Source organism: Sciurus vulgaris (genome assembly GCF_902686455.1).
Source record: "Sciurus vulgaris genome assembly, chromosome: 4".
Taxonomy (NCBI): Eukaryota; Metazoa; Chordata; class Mammalia; order Rodentia; family Sciuridae; genus Sciurus; species Sciurus vulgaris.
Genome location: NC_136464.1, coordinates 162,807,879 through 162,822,720, shown reverse-complemented (window position 1 = coordinate 162,822,720; position 14,842 = coordinate 162,807,879).

Below are 14,842 nucleotides of genomic sequence, written 5' to 3'. Positions count from 1 at the left end.
AATACAGAAAAGAGCTGGGGTGTGGCTCAGTGGTTAAGTGCCCCTGAGTTCAATCCCTGGTACCAAACAAACAAACAAACAAAAAACCCCAGCTTATCCCTCACTGTTCTGGAGGATGGGAAGTTTAACATCAAGGTGCTGACATCTGGTGAAGGCCTTACCACATCCTCACATGAGGGGCAGAAAGGGCCAAACTCCCTCCATGGAGCCCTTTCATAATGGCATAAATCCATTCTCCAAACATCTGCCCCCAAATCCTGCCTTTCCAACACAGTTGCCTTGGAGACTGAATTTCCAACATATGAATTTGGGGGACACATTCAAAACAAAGCAGATATAATCAAAGTCCAACCAAGAAAATGGAAATGCCTCCATGTATTTAAAGAAGGGAGAAATAAATGGAAGACATCTGCTTCAAAGTGGAAGAAAGAGCCGAGAGACCAACAGGGCACCATGAAGCCACTGAGAAATAAGCAAACAGGAGGAGACCATAGCCTCTAGGCTGCAGGGACCAAGGGAGCGGATGGCTTGTGACTCTGAAGAAGCAGAAGCCCCGCAGGCCTTCCTGTGGACGGAGGCCTTGGAGGACGGAAGGAACTCCTGGCTTCTCTCTTCCTCCCTCTGCACCTGCACCAGTGCCTCCCATGCCAAACCTGGCTGGCAGCAGTGAACCCTGAAGCCTGCAGGGACCGTGACGCTGAGCGGAGCAGAGAGGGCAGATAAACTGCAGGCTGGATGCCCTCTGTCCTTGGGTCAAAGGGACTACGTGCTGTGAGCTCACCCCTTCCCTCCCTTCCCCAGGTCCCCGCCGGTTAGCTGGATGTACTCGGATAAAGTCAGGTTATTTTTTCCTCATCTACACAAGCTGCCAAGGTGCACAGATGAAAATGGGACTTTACTTAAAAAGGACCTCCTAGATGCCTTTTAAAAATGAGGGCACTGCATTTCCAGGTTGCCAACCACTCAGGGCCAAGACTTCCAAGTTCTACCAACTAAAAATAGCTTCAGGTCAGATAGGAGCAGACGGTCAGTTTCAAAGCAACAAAACTGGTTTCAAAATGAGTGTACCCTTGGACAAGTTAGGGGCTTTCCCCTTTCTTTCCTAAGGTTCCAAACGAAAGGTTTCTGCTTAGCAGCAAGTAGAGCAGAAGAACGGCATGCTCTAACTCAGGGCTCAGGGTGAGGGGGCAGAAGACCAAGAGGACGGAATGCTTCCCTGAGGGCAAACAGATCTAAGGAGCAAGAGATGACGCTGAGGCCTGGTGTTGTACTGGGGCCTCGCATTGCATTTGCACACAAAGACCTTACCCTTGACTGTCGGGGTCCAATAGCTGGATAGCCTTGCCAATCCAATTTCCATTCTTTTCTTATGAAGACAGGATGCAGTATCTGCAGTTCTCTTTATGATATTCCCCTATGTGATAAAAATGTAGGTAAAAGACCTTTGTTATGAATCAAGGTAACAATTAAATAAAAGAAAGAGGGATGTCTTCTCCCAGACCCACACCCTCTCCACACTTGGGTTCTTAGGGGCTGCCTCAGCATTGAAGTTGAAGTCATGGGTGAAAAGAAAGCCACTGCTGCTAGTGGTGTAGAACATAAGCCACACAGTCTGCCACGGAGGGATCATCTCTGTTTAGCCTCTCGTTTACATGTATTTCCAGTTCCTCATTTGGTCCTATTTTTGACAGATAAATATAATAAAATATGTCATCCACACATATGGTTTTTATATTCTGCTTTTCATAATTGATGTTATATTTTAAATAATTTAAAACTTTAATGGTTGACCTAAAACACTATATTAATAGGTTTATAGCAGTTCCTCTAATGATTGTTTAAAAATCTAGACATGAATCATTAAGCTTGTTTCATAAGCATAGTGTAAAAAACACAGTCACACATCTTCCATGTTCTTTTTTAAAAATCAATTGTTGGAACAGCCCATTACCTTTGAGCAGAAAGTTCATTTTTTTCCCTGTCAAGATTCCCTTCCTGCCAACCCTTCTGTCAGTTTGTTCGAGGACATTTGATCCCTCCTCAGTCCCACGAGGATTCCCTATAACCAGTTAATAAAACTGCCCTGCCTGAGCTCCAGCCCTGCAGTTCCTCCTGGTTGCCACATGGTGTCACTGTTGAAGAGTAGTCCTGTACCCTCCCAACAGCAATCACCACCCAACCTGGGATGTCCTTCCCAGGGGGTTCTTTCTGGTCTGGTCTTTGTAATTTATAGTTCCATTCACAGCTATTTCTCTCTAAGCCACAGTCGCTGGGCAAGGCTCAGGGTTTGAGGTGCTTCCAAGACCAGCCCTATTCTGCTCTGAAACCAATTTCACCCCCAATTCTTAGACCCCTCTCATGAACTTGGGACTTGAGACTTCTCTTTTCTTAGAATAACTTTATTTCAATATCTCATTCCCTTACCTGCAGCTATATTTAAGCACCCCCACCCTCACCTTTATACCTGATAAGGTTTCTAAATTTAAATTTAAAGAAACAGTGGTTGGGCCATTAATTCATTTAGAGAATCCTGGACTTCTCAGGCAGATCAGTCCACTTCATTTCCAGCCAGCAACTCTACAAATTAAGTGTGTAAGATTTTGCTAAATTATTTAGAAAAATGACATGCTTTATGTCATCGTTGCAGACTGAAGAAGATCTACTTCATTATGATTATCTGTACTTATTCTAAAATTCCTTTCTAAATAAAAATTTCATCTTTCAAGTACCCCATGGCCTAATTGTTGTCCTGTTGCTGGACTACAAGCTGTTTTCATGTTTTGAAAACTATAATAAATAATGCTGACTCTGGCTTAAAACTGACATATTGCTGTGTGTTTATCTCCACTCCTTCCCAACATCTCCACTAAAATAAAAAATTAAACAATAAAGGTATGTCAACAATAGGAGAGAGCTGAAACTCCAGTTTCATTATCTTGATATCTATTCTCTTGGGACTGAGGAAGAATCAAGTATCCCAGAGACCAGATGGGGAGAATCTAAGCCAGAGATAGATATTTGGAAAACACACCATTGACATAAAAGACATACTGACATAATAACAATAGCTACATGGATTTACTATGCACATTGAGCAATGTCTTGGCATGCATCATGTCATTTAATATGCAAGGCAACCCTGTGAAATGAATAGGTTGTATTAGTCTGTTTTCTGTTGCTATAGCAAAGTACCTGAGTCTAGGTAATATATAATGAAAAGAGTTTTATTTAGCTTACAAATTTGGGGGTGGAAAGTCCAAAAATCATGGTGCCAGCTCCTGTGAGGATCCCTTAGCCTATATTACATCATGATACATAGCTTCATGACAGAAGTGCAGGAAGAGGAGAAATCATACAGCAAGACAGGGAGTAGAGAGAGGCCAATCTTTTTTTTTAATAGCAATCCCCTTCAGAGAACTAAGCAGAGTCCCATAAGGACAACTTTAATCCCTTTTCAAGGCAACACTCCCAATGACCTAACAGCCTCCACTAGGCTCTACCTCTTAAGGCCTATTAATGTCACCTCATTGGGGACAAAGCTTTCAAACATATGAACCCTTGGGGAACAAGCCAGATCCAAACCATAGCAGAAGTGGAAGCCGTACAGTAGCTGTATAGCACTCAGCCTTCTCTTTCACAGGGGAAAACAAGCGGAGGACTCTCCTCGGAGATGGGTGGGTGCATTTCCCCAGTGGACACAAGCTTAGGCTGGTCACAGGATATTGTGAGTGTGGGGGGAGGGGCTGAAGGACCACTTCCAAGGACCCCTCTCCAAATGAGGCACCCAGAGGTAAGATGTGGGAAGCAGTGGCTGCCCGTCAGAAGTCCCGGGGTGCTTAACCTCCCCAGATCCTCCCCAGGCTCCACCGGAGAGAAGAGGAGACAGCCCCTTCCCCATGTAGTCAGTCTTGACACGAGCAGGTCCAGGGGCTTATGAACGTGCTGGTTGGGAAGTGCCTGGCAGCATGTTGCCCCCTCCTCTCTTGTGAGGGGCTCCTCCAGCCAGTTTCACGCCCCCAGCAGATGCCTGGATCTAATGCCACACAAATTTACTTCCCCAAATCAGGAAGAACTCCTTTTCCCCGACCTGAACCCTTTTTTCTTTCTGGAAGAGTCATGAGGTGAGCATTTCACGATTCTACGAAGAGGGATTAGTTTTACGTGCCTCTTTTTTTCAATCCAAAGCTATTTTCAACAGTCAGCCATGGCGCATGCTGCTTGAGAGAGCATCCTTCACCAGAAGATCCTGATCTGATCACCTGTTTTGGGGGTGGACCAAAGGATTTGCTTCCAGCCAAGTGACTGTCTCACAGGAAGAGGTGTTTTACCCTTTTTATAACTTACCCCGGGGCATAAATCACTGGCAGTGGTTCAGTCACAGGTTTGGTGGCCAGTTGGGGTGGGTTAAAAGGGCAGATCTCTTTCTGTTCTTTCGTAACAGCATCATGCAGCCGGTTGGTGACATTTTTGAATAGGAACTCGGTAAGCATCCCTTGTGCCATCTGAGTTTGAAAAAGACACACATAGCCTTACTAGAGTATATTTGTTAGTTATAATTTGTTAGTTTAATTTTCTTTTGCAAAACAGAGGGAAGATTATTATTTTGATGATAGGTGGAGGGGGTTTAGGCTTACAAAGAGGAAACTTCCAAGACTATGTACCAGAGGTTGGGGGCATAGCTCAGTGGTAGAGCACTTGCCTGCCGCTTGCTGCCGACCAGCAGGACAAACTACACGTACTCTTCAGGAGTTCATGAAGCAGCTTCCGCTTTATTCGGATAACACCCTCAATATATAAGCGGTCTCATGCATAAGCAATTGTAACCAGATATGTCCATCCAATCCTGTTAAAGGTCAAGCGATCACGAGCTCAAGCATACATGTAAGATATATCTGTCCACGTGCTAGGTGGCTGAACTAATTATCATACAGCCAATGGTAAACGCTTCCTGTTTTTCTCAACATGCATTCAGCCCTCCGTTTGGCTCTCTGCCAGTCACCATCTTTGGGTGCATGTGGCATAACCCTGGGCCCCGGGTCTCACCCACCACACTTGCCTAGCACGGATGAGGCCTTAGTTCTATCCCCAGCACTGAGCTGGGTGTAAAAGGAAAGGAGAAATAATATATTAGGGCAAAAACTGATCTCTGTCACCTACAGTCACTCGTGATACTAGGGGAAGATGCCCTCTGGGGAAACAGACGCAGTTGATCATACTGGTATAGCAGGGTTTGTGACAGATGTAAACAGACCATAACAATAACAGTCCATTGCTTGGTGTTTGTGGCGAATCGGCACCCCCAAAGCAGAGAAGCATTCTAAGCAATCAAGACAAGTGCACCCCTCCTCTAAATATAACAGAGCTAATTCATGAAATAAGAAAGAAAGCTGAAAAATCATAATTAGTAGTCTCAGAAATATTCAAGCAGATACTCCTTTAATAAAGTAAGAGCTGTCTTATTTGAAAAGGGTAATTAGATATAAAAGAAACATATTTTAGAAATTCGGAACATTCAAATGGAAGCAAATGATGAAACACCACCAAACAATAGAAAGGAAAAAGTGCCCGACACATGCCCCAACAAGGATGTATCTTAAAAGTGCTATGTTGAGCGAGGCTCGGTGGCACACGCCTGTAATCCCAGCAGCTCCAAAAGACAAGGCAGGAGGATAGTGAGTTCAAAGCCAGCCTCAGCAATTTAGCAAGGCTCTCAGCAACTCAGCAAGACCCTGCCTCTAAATAAAATATTTTAGAAAGGCTGGGGACATGGCTCAGTGATCAAGTACCTCTAGATTCAATTCCCTCTTCAAAAATAAAATATAAAAATAAAAGTAAAAATAAAAAACCTTCTGTTGAGCTAAGAATCCAGACACAAAAGAGTATATGCTTCATGGTTTTATTTATGTGAAACTCTAAAATAGATAAAATTAATCTGTGGTGACATAAATCATTAGTCATTCCTGGGGAAGCATCGTGAATTGACAGGAAAAGGTCAGAATTTCCTGAGATGGTGGAAATATTTTCTCTCTCAATCAGGTGGCTTATGTGGTTGTATGTATGCGCTGTTCCCTTTGAACTATATGTTTGAAATATGTGAATTTTTTTTTTTTTTTTTTTTTTTTTTTTTGGTTTTAGAGATAGAACTCAAATTCACTTCACCCTTGAGCTACATCCCCAATCCTTATATAAAAATTTGAGACTGGATCTTGCTAAATTGCTGAGGCTGACCTCAAGCTTGTGATCCTCCTACCCCAGCCTCCTGAGTACCTGGGATTACAGGTGAAGGCCACTGCACCCCACAAATTTGTATATTATACAGTAATTTTAAAAGGATACAAAGACCAACATGAACTGACTCCCCTCTTATAAATAACAACAAAGCATTCTAATTGACATGGATTTGTAATTCAGCAGAAAACTCGATCAAAATATTAGAGGTGGGCGGGGGGAATGGACGAAAACCATGAGAAATGATGAAACAAAAACCTAGAGTAACCAACACATGCACAATTAGAACTTGATGAGGAAAGAATAGAGGAAGAGAAGAAAAAAATCATGACGTATATGTAGTAGTTTTCTGAGTGGAGATAAAGGAACGATGGCATGCCAAGTAGGATAATTTCAAAAAATTATCTAGGCATAGAGCAAGGACAACTCTCAATTCCAAGAAAAATTTATAAAATTTCAAGGCAGAAAAAAATATATATCTTCAGAGAAAAGAGAATCACACTTGTGACTTACGACATCAAAAACCAGAAGATTGTGAAACACGGTCCCCAGGGATTTGAGAGGGGGCTGTCATATCTACTCAACTGACCTGCTGCGTGTGAGGGTCAAGAAAAGGGTCCACCACTTCCCACCCGCCTCTCTCTTCTGCTAAAAACAGAATGATGGAAACCTCAAGGGAGTAATGAAAAATGCCCCAAAATAAATAATTCAGAAAAGGAGACAAGAAACAGAGATAAACAATAAATCCTAAAGTTAAGTTCAAGTCATTATCAATAGCATGGTTAAGTTTGGCATATTTTAAAAGTATTCTTAAAGTAGAAGAGTCATAATGTAAAAATTAATAGCAACACAAGTCCAAATATTTAGATGATTTCAACAGAGGTCGAAATACTCAGGGGAAGGAGGCAGAGAAGAAGTAAAACTATGCTAAATATCACAACGTTATTCGAGGTTGGGGAAGTTATGCATACTATGTAATTCTTGACATTTATGAAAATTACATTTTCAAATATACTCATTAAAATAAAAACAGGACAAAAACCCTTCCAAGAACTAAGAGAAAGAATACAGATTTTATCATATTTGAATAATTATTTACATTGCTGAGTGAGGTGTTGCATGCCTGTAATCTCAGCAGCTTGGGAGGCTGAGGCAGGAGAATCTCAAGTTCAAAGCCAGCCTAAATAATTATCTAAAATGAACTGTATTATTTCTGAAACAATAGGGTTTTTTTTTTTTCCTCTTGAGATTCTTATAGATGGGTATGGGGCACATGCCTGTAATCCCAGTGACTCGGGAGGCTGAGACAGGAGGATTACAAATTCAAGACCAGTCTTGGCAACTTACCAAGCCTGTAAACAACTCAGTGAGACCCTGTCTCAAAATAAAAATAAAAAGGATTGGGGATGTGTCTCAGTGGTTAAGCACCCCTGGGTTAAATCCCCAGGACCCCCCAAAAAATTCTTCTAGAGACTTAATGAGTTGTTAATAATAAAAGTAATGCATACTTACTGGAAAATACATTTTTTAATATCTCAGCAAAATAAAGATATTTTCCATTTTTTAAAAAAGTATTCTTTTGCTGTATGCTCCAGGCAGTCTTGATTAGGTCAATCTGGGATGGACACAGTAGTGTCATGAAGGACTCCATGCTTCTGTGCTCGTCACCAAAAGTTCCATTTTCTACATCAGCGGTCAGCAAATGTTTTCTGAAGGGGTCAGGCGGTGGCACATAGGCCACAGGTCTTAGTTGCAGCTACTCAACTCTGCCATTATAGTACAAAAGCTACCACAGACATACATACACACAGGGGCATAGCCGTGTCACCAAACAACCTATTTATAAAAACAGGCAGTAAGTGGAATGTGATCTACAGGCCAGTTTGCCAGTCCCTGCTGTGTATTCAAGCTGGAGTCAGTGCTGGGTGACATCACCTTGAGACTCCTTGGCCAGAGCGGTGCCCTATGACTATCCCTAGCTGCAAAGGCAGTTGGAAGACTGAACGTCGATTACCTGGCATTCCAAATATTCGAGTGCCATCTTACATGCTGGACATGGTGGTACACGCCTGTGATTCCAGTGACTTGGGAGGCTGAGGCAGAAGGATGGCAAGTTCAAGGCCAGGCTCAGCAAATTCGTGAGGCCCGAGGCAACTTAGCAAGCCCTTATCTCAAAATGTTTAAAAAGGGGGTCAGTGTGGTAAAGTGCTCCTGGTTTCAACCCGTGGTACCAAAAAAGAAAAAGAAAATGATTAACATTTTGGTAGCATATAGGGATGCATGGTTGATGCTACCAAAGATCAGACCAACTGGCCCAGAGGCAACGGCTGGACTAAGTCCAGCATCTGGGTGCCTCAAGGGAAGATGGGATCAGTGTCTCAGTCACACCTGGAACCAATTTGCAAACAAAGATTGGCAAGCCTGTCCCCCAGCCACAGAGGGAAGAAGGCTGCAGGACAGAGCAGGTGCTGCCACCAGCACACATCAGGGGCTTGTGCAGTGAAAACTCCCAGCCACAGAGAAGACCTGGTTTTAACCCAATACCTCTTTCAAACTTTCATCTCAAAAACTTTAACAAATACAATGTTTTTTTTTTTTTTTTTTTTTTTTTTTTTTTTGCAATGCTGGGGAAAACAGACAATCTTAAAGCGTCTTTCAGCACTGCATTACACTCTGATGCTGGTGCTTACCAGGAAGTGGGCGTTGACACTTGAGGTTGTAGCTTCTCCACCAAGAACAGGGCTTCTTTTTGCATCCTATGAATAGCTGTGACTGGTGACTAGACACCCAGCACTGGCCAAAACCACCAACCTCCATATTTTTGGATCAAGTGGATATTTTAAAAGTAACTCCAAACCTTAAAAGCAACCTTTGCTCAGGCCCAGCCTTGGTTTTCCCTGGGCCCGCTGGGTACCCCCATTCTCTAATACTCAAGTCCCCCACTCTATGTCTGCTGTGGTTTAGTCTTTGTGGTTGAGACACAGCTTGGTGTGAGGAGCAGATGACCCCAGAACAGCCTTTGCCATAACTGAAGTTTTTCCAGACTCGCTACCCCATTCTTTACACCACATTTGCCTCTGGCTGAAAAGAATAGAAATTGTTGCCACATGGTCCTTAAGTAGGTTATGTACCATGCAATGGTTTGAGTGTGTCTCCCATAAGTTCATGTGCTGGAAACTCCTACCTCGACCAGCTGTGTTGGGAGGAGGAGCTGAGTGGGAGGTTTCTAGGTCATGGAGATGGATCCCTCGTGAATAGGTCAATGACTTTCTCTCAGGAATTCAAATCCCTTCTCTCTCTTCCACACTTACCTGTTTGCCTTCTATTTTTCACCATGAATTGAAGTAGCATGAGGCCCTTACTAGAAGCTAAGCTGATGCCAGCACCATACTCTTGAACTTCCCAGCCTCTAGAACCAGGAGTCAAAATAAACTTTTTTCTTTATAAATCACCCAGTCTCCAGTGTTTGGTTATAGCAACAGAAAATGAACTAAGACATTTCTGTTTAATTAACAAGAAGTATGGGATGTGGGTAGCCCAGAGGCTGATTTGACAGCTCAAAAATACCATCAAGGATGAGATGTCTGCCATCTTCAATGGCTCATGTGTTTTCTTTTCATAGACAAGTATCAGCTTCCCATCAAGATGCCCAGCACATGAAGGAAGGGGATGGGCTTCAAAGCTGTCTCTTTCTCCATCTCCCTCTTTTAGAAAAGAAGCCCCCACTGGATATCCTTATTTGTCTCACTACCATGACTGGTCCACAGCCTAACATCAAATTAAACAACGGTTAGGAAGAGACTGACAAGACCAATCACGTCAGCTCCCGCAACTGATCACAATATTGACCGGACTGAATCAGGATTTTAAGAGTAAGGAAAGTAGAAAGGGTTAATTATTGGGTAAGCAACCAACAGTACCTGGGGACCTTTGGTCAGCAATGAGTCACTTAGTGTTTGACAGGTCACAGTCAAAAGACAGGCACACTAAAAATATTGTATAGAACTATCTTCTGGCTATGTGTATAAATTGTCCATAAAACATAAATGAATTCTGTGTTTAGATTTGGGGTCTATCTCTAAGACATCTCATTATATATATGCAAATATTCCAAAATACAAACTCTGAAACTCTCTGGTCCCAAGCATTTCTAACCCGGGAAGTTCAACCCCCACTGTATATTTGGAGTTGCTCAGACACCCCTAAGGCACTCCCAGGTGCAGTCCATGCCTCATACACAGCCGTTGTTATTACTTTTGAAAACACCCATTTTCCCCAGTAAAATACCTACCTAGCAAGGATGAGTTTTATGTCATTTTGTCTGGCCAAGAACCTACCCAGCACCTGGTCACACTCTGTAGCTGTTTGAATGCTGGTGTGCAGCCAACTGAGCCTGGTGTACTTGTGGGGTCTGCAGGTGCTTCTAGACTCTAGCATGGATCTGGGCTGGGTCTCGCGCAGGTGCATTGGAGGAGGCTGTGTGGGTGTTAAGGAGACAGAAGTAGAACAGCTTGCATCCTGAACAGTCTCTGTGCACTGTGTGCTTGAGGCTTGGTGTACATTATCTCAGGATACCCTCACAGACCACCCCATGGGAATTATGTAAGAATCACTATGTCAACCAGGGAGAAACCCACCTAGAGTGCGATACTGTTGGTCAGAGCTAATAGAAATCTTTAACTTAAGACATTTAATCCCCAGGGTCAAAGCTGTCAGCCCTAACGAGGCAACTGGAATCACTCCCATCTCCCATCTCGGCTGCGGTTACTTGGCTAATAATACTGTGGATGCCAAAAATCTCCATGCTCCAGCCAGCCAGTCTGCACTGGCAAGAAAGTCAGTCTGAGAGCATCTTCCAGATTTGGCAGGTGTGCTGAAGGCCAACACGGCTCCCTCCTCATCCACTCAAGGTGTCAGCATGTTAGTTTTGTATTGTTTCTGTAACAAATGAACACAAACCGAATGGCCCAAGGCAACACATTTATTTTCTCACAGTTCAGGAGGCTAGAAGTTCAACATCAATTTTGCTCAGCTAAAATGCAGGTGTCTGGAGGCTGGGATTTTTTTTTTTTTTTTTTTTTAAGGTGACTCCAGGGGAAATTCCATTTCTTTACCTTTTCCAGCTTCCAGAGTCCACCTGAATTCCTCAGCTAGGGACCCCTGCCTCACACCTGTGTAACCTCTTACTTCTATCACTACACCCACTTCTGTGCTCTAATCTGTGCCTCCTCTATAAAAGACACTGTGATTATCAGGGCACACCTGGAGAAATCAGGACATCTTCCCATCTCAAATCCTTAGTCACATTTCGAAGTCCTTACATGAAGCACGCTGGTAGTTTTGGGGATTGGAATGTGGACATCCTGGGAGACCATTTTCAGCCAACCACCCTCAGCATCTCTGCAAGATATGCTGGGCTCTTCCAGACAGCCAACATGTCAGGTCAACAAAGCATGTAGAAATATAAACTTTAAAAAATGGTGTTTGTGTTGGACACAGTGGTCCACGCCTGTAATCCCAGTGGCTCAGGAGTCTGAGACAGGAGATCAAAGCCAGCCTCAGCAACCACGAGGTGCTAAACAACTCAGTGAGATCCTGTCTCTAAAGAAAATACAAAACAAGTCTGGGGATGTGGCTCAGTGGTTGAGTGCCCCTGAGTTCAATCCTAATTACCCAAAAAGTAAAGAATAAAAAACAAAACAAAGCAAAACAAAACACACAACAACAATAAGAACAACAACAAAAACACATTATTTGTGAATGTGTAAGAGAGAAAACTCATCCTAACACTGTTTGAATGGATCAACCACTTCCTTTTTTTTTTAAATGTGAATCACAGGGATCACACTCAGTGTCTCCCACATAGTAGGGCTCGCTCCACCACTAAGTAACACCTTCAGCCCAAATCCACCTCTTTGATTTTCCTGTTTTTACCTTAGCTAAACATAGGTATAATTTTATTTAATTGCTGTGATAGGACTAATCCAATTTTTTTCCTGCCATTTTCAGGTAGCAGAATACACATTTTAAACAATTCATACCTTAGAGAATTTATTTTAAATTATTCTTTATTGCAAAGGACTCTCATGTAAGAGGCTTCTTTAAAACACCAGAGACCCATTAAGGAGTGCGTGGGGCTGGGTTGTGCCTCCTGGGCAGGGTCTGTCCCACGATTCTTCCCCCTGTCCTAGGTCCTGAGCCCCTTTCTCCTGCTGGCTCGCTCCTGGACAGTTTAAGATGGTTTGAAATGAAAGCCTTAGAAATAACATCCAACCATTTTTACCGGTTGGGATCCCCTGGTTCTGCTGGATGAAAAGGACATGTGGGAACCACATGGACAGAGACGGGGAGAAGAGGTAGTAAAATGTCTGACAGGACACGCTAAACCCATACAACTTGTGTCTTCTTCCAAATTTGCTTCCTAATGCATTCGGGCCCAGCCGCTGAGCTATCAGCACATTACAGCGCTGACTAGACAGGGCTGCTCTCAGCCCAGAAAGGTCTCTTGCTGAAAGAGCAGCTGCCCACGCCTCCCACAGAGAAAGAAGATGACCAGCCTAAGGAGTGGTCTGCAAGTTTATTCCATTCCTGCTTCCTAAGGTTGTTCTGCCTCTGTTGTTTCCCTTTTCAAATCCTATAAAGGTAAGGCTGGAGCAAATTTTACTGCAATAGAGGGGGAAAAAAAAAATCCCTTGGGCCTGTGGTTTCAGTAATTAGCTCAATGTGCTAATGAGAGTCTTCAGGGAGAACAGCATTAATTAATGGGTGAATTTCACTTTAATAAATGTATAGGCAATTTTCTAAATGCAGATGGCAGAGTCCGCCCTGATGGCTGTACCTACAGCCACTCAATATGGTAAGTGTTGGAGGAAAGTGGTTAATTTGTAAAATGCCTCATGATCCTGATTAGAAGAGAAATAATGCTTATGTTTGCTTTCCAATGTATTATTCATCTCTCCTTCTCTGCCTCCAGAGCGTCCAGAGGCTCTTTGTTTCCTCCATTGTCCTGAAATGGGAGGACCCCTCCCTCGGGCAGGATGGGGGGGGGGTCTCCCCGCTTTTGTGGGCTGCCTTTCTCCATTTCAAATCTCTCTGAGCAGCCAGAAAGTGCTAGAACATGGTCACCATTTTAAAGAAAATGTCTCCTAGAAAGTGGAATACCTCAAATTCATCGTTTCTTTAAGGTAGAATTTGCTGGTAGTTGGTTACAGACACTTTTGAACACCTCTAACGGCAGGGACCTAAGGGAGCAGGTGAATTCCTCTCTGGGTCAGGTTGATCTTCCTACTTCCTAGACGGGTGAACAAAGGCCAAAGTAAGAACCTGGTCTCCAATTTCAAAACACATTCCCAGGCCTTCCAAACTGGTTTTCTCCTTGGCACTTATTAAGCACCTTCTTGTGTCCATCTACTGGCAACTCATAACTGCAATAAAATTCAACTGCTCTGGATCGATAAGCTTTAAAAATTTCAATAGGTCAAAATTCATAGCAATTAGTATCTTGACAGTAAAGTCTCAATTTAACAAATCAATTAGCTGGACCCAAACTAATTGGAAAAATCCAGTTAAATGGAAATGCCTTGGCCTATAACTCTGTGTTGTAAGAATCAGATTGGAAAAGTGTTCCATGATTATTGCTATTGCTCAGGAAAAGAGGTGGGAGATGAGCTCTGTATGATCCTCAGAACGGATCCCACTCTGCCTGTCTTTGTGCAACAGCTCAGGAGGGAGGTAAATCATTTTTTCTTCCCAACCCATAGTGCTTAGAAACTAAGGTAATCAAATGTTACCTTCTGATAAATAGATTCTGAATCCAGTGCAAAAATCCAGTACAAGCAATCTGTGAAATCACAGATTTTTTTATTTTTTTATTTTTTAAGAGCTGGAATGGAATTTGGGATTATCAAGCATTCATCATCCAGATAAGAAAACCCAGGCCACGAAGGTTTGGGGGACTTGCTCAAAATCAGTGGATACAGCAGAATGAAGCTTTCAACCTGCAAAAGAAAGCACAGGGTCACAGTGGTCCAAGAAGGAGTATTGGTTCTTCTGCTTGTTTTTTCCTTGCCAACCTCCCAATGTACTTTCTTCTGGGACCTGGGCATTAATACTCAGCTATCATTGCTTCAGACTTGGTTGGATTCTAGTTGTCTTACCCTGTCTTTCCATTGCTATAACAGAAAACTTGAGACTGGGTGACTTATAAAGGAAAAAAAAAGGTTATTTTTCCTCATGATTCTGAAGGCTGGGATTCCAAGTCCAAGAGCATGGCACCATCATCCACTCAGCTTGTGGTGAGAACCTTGTGCTGCTTCCAACATCACGGGAAAAAAATGGAAGGGCAAGTAGATGCCTGCAGAAGAGAAGAAACACAAGAGGCAACCTCACTTGACAACAAGGTACTCTTGGGTAACCAATCCAGCAGGAACTCACATGAGAAGGGCATGAAGCCAATCATGAGGGCTCCACCCCCATGACCTGAACACCAGCCATTGGGCCCACCATTTCTCAGCACCTTTGCATTGGATATCAGACTTCGACATGAGTTTTGGTGGGGACAAATCACATCTAAACCGTGGCACTAGTCTTTGGAATAAACAGGCAGAAAAGACTC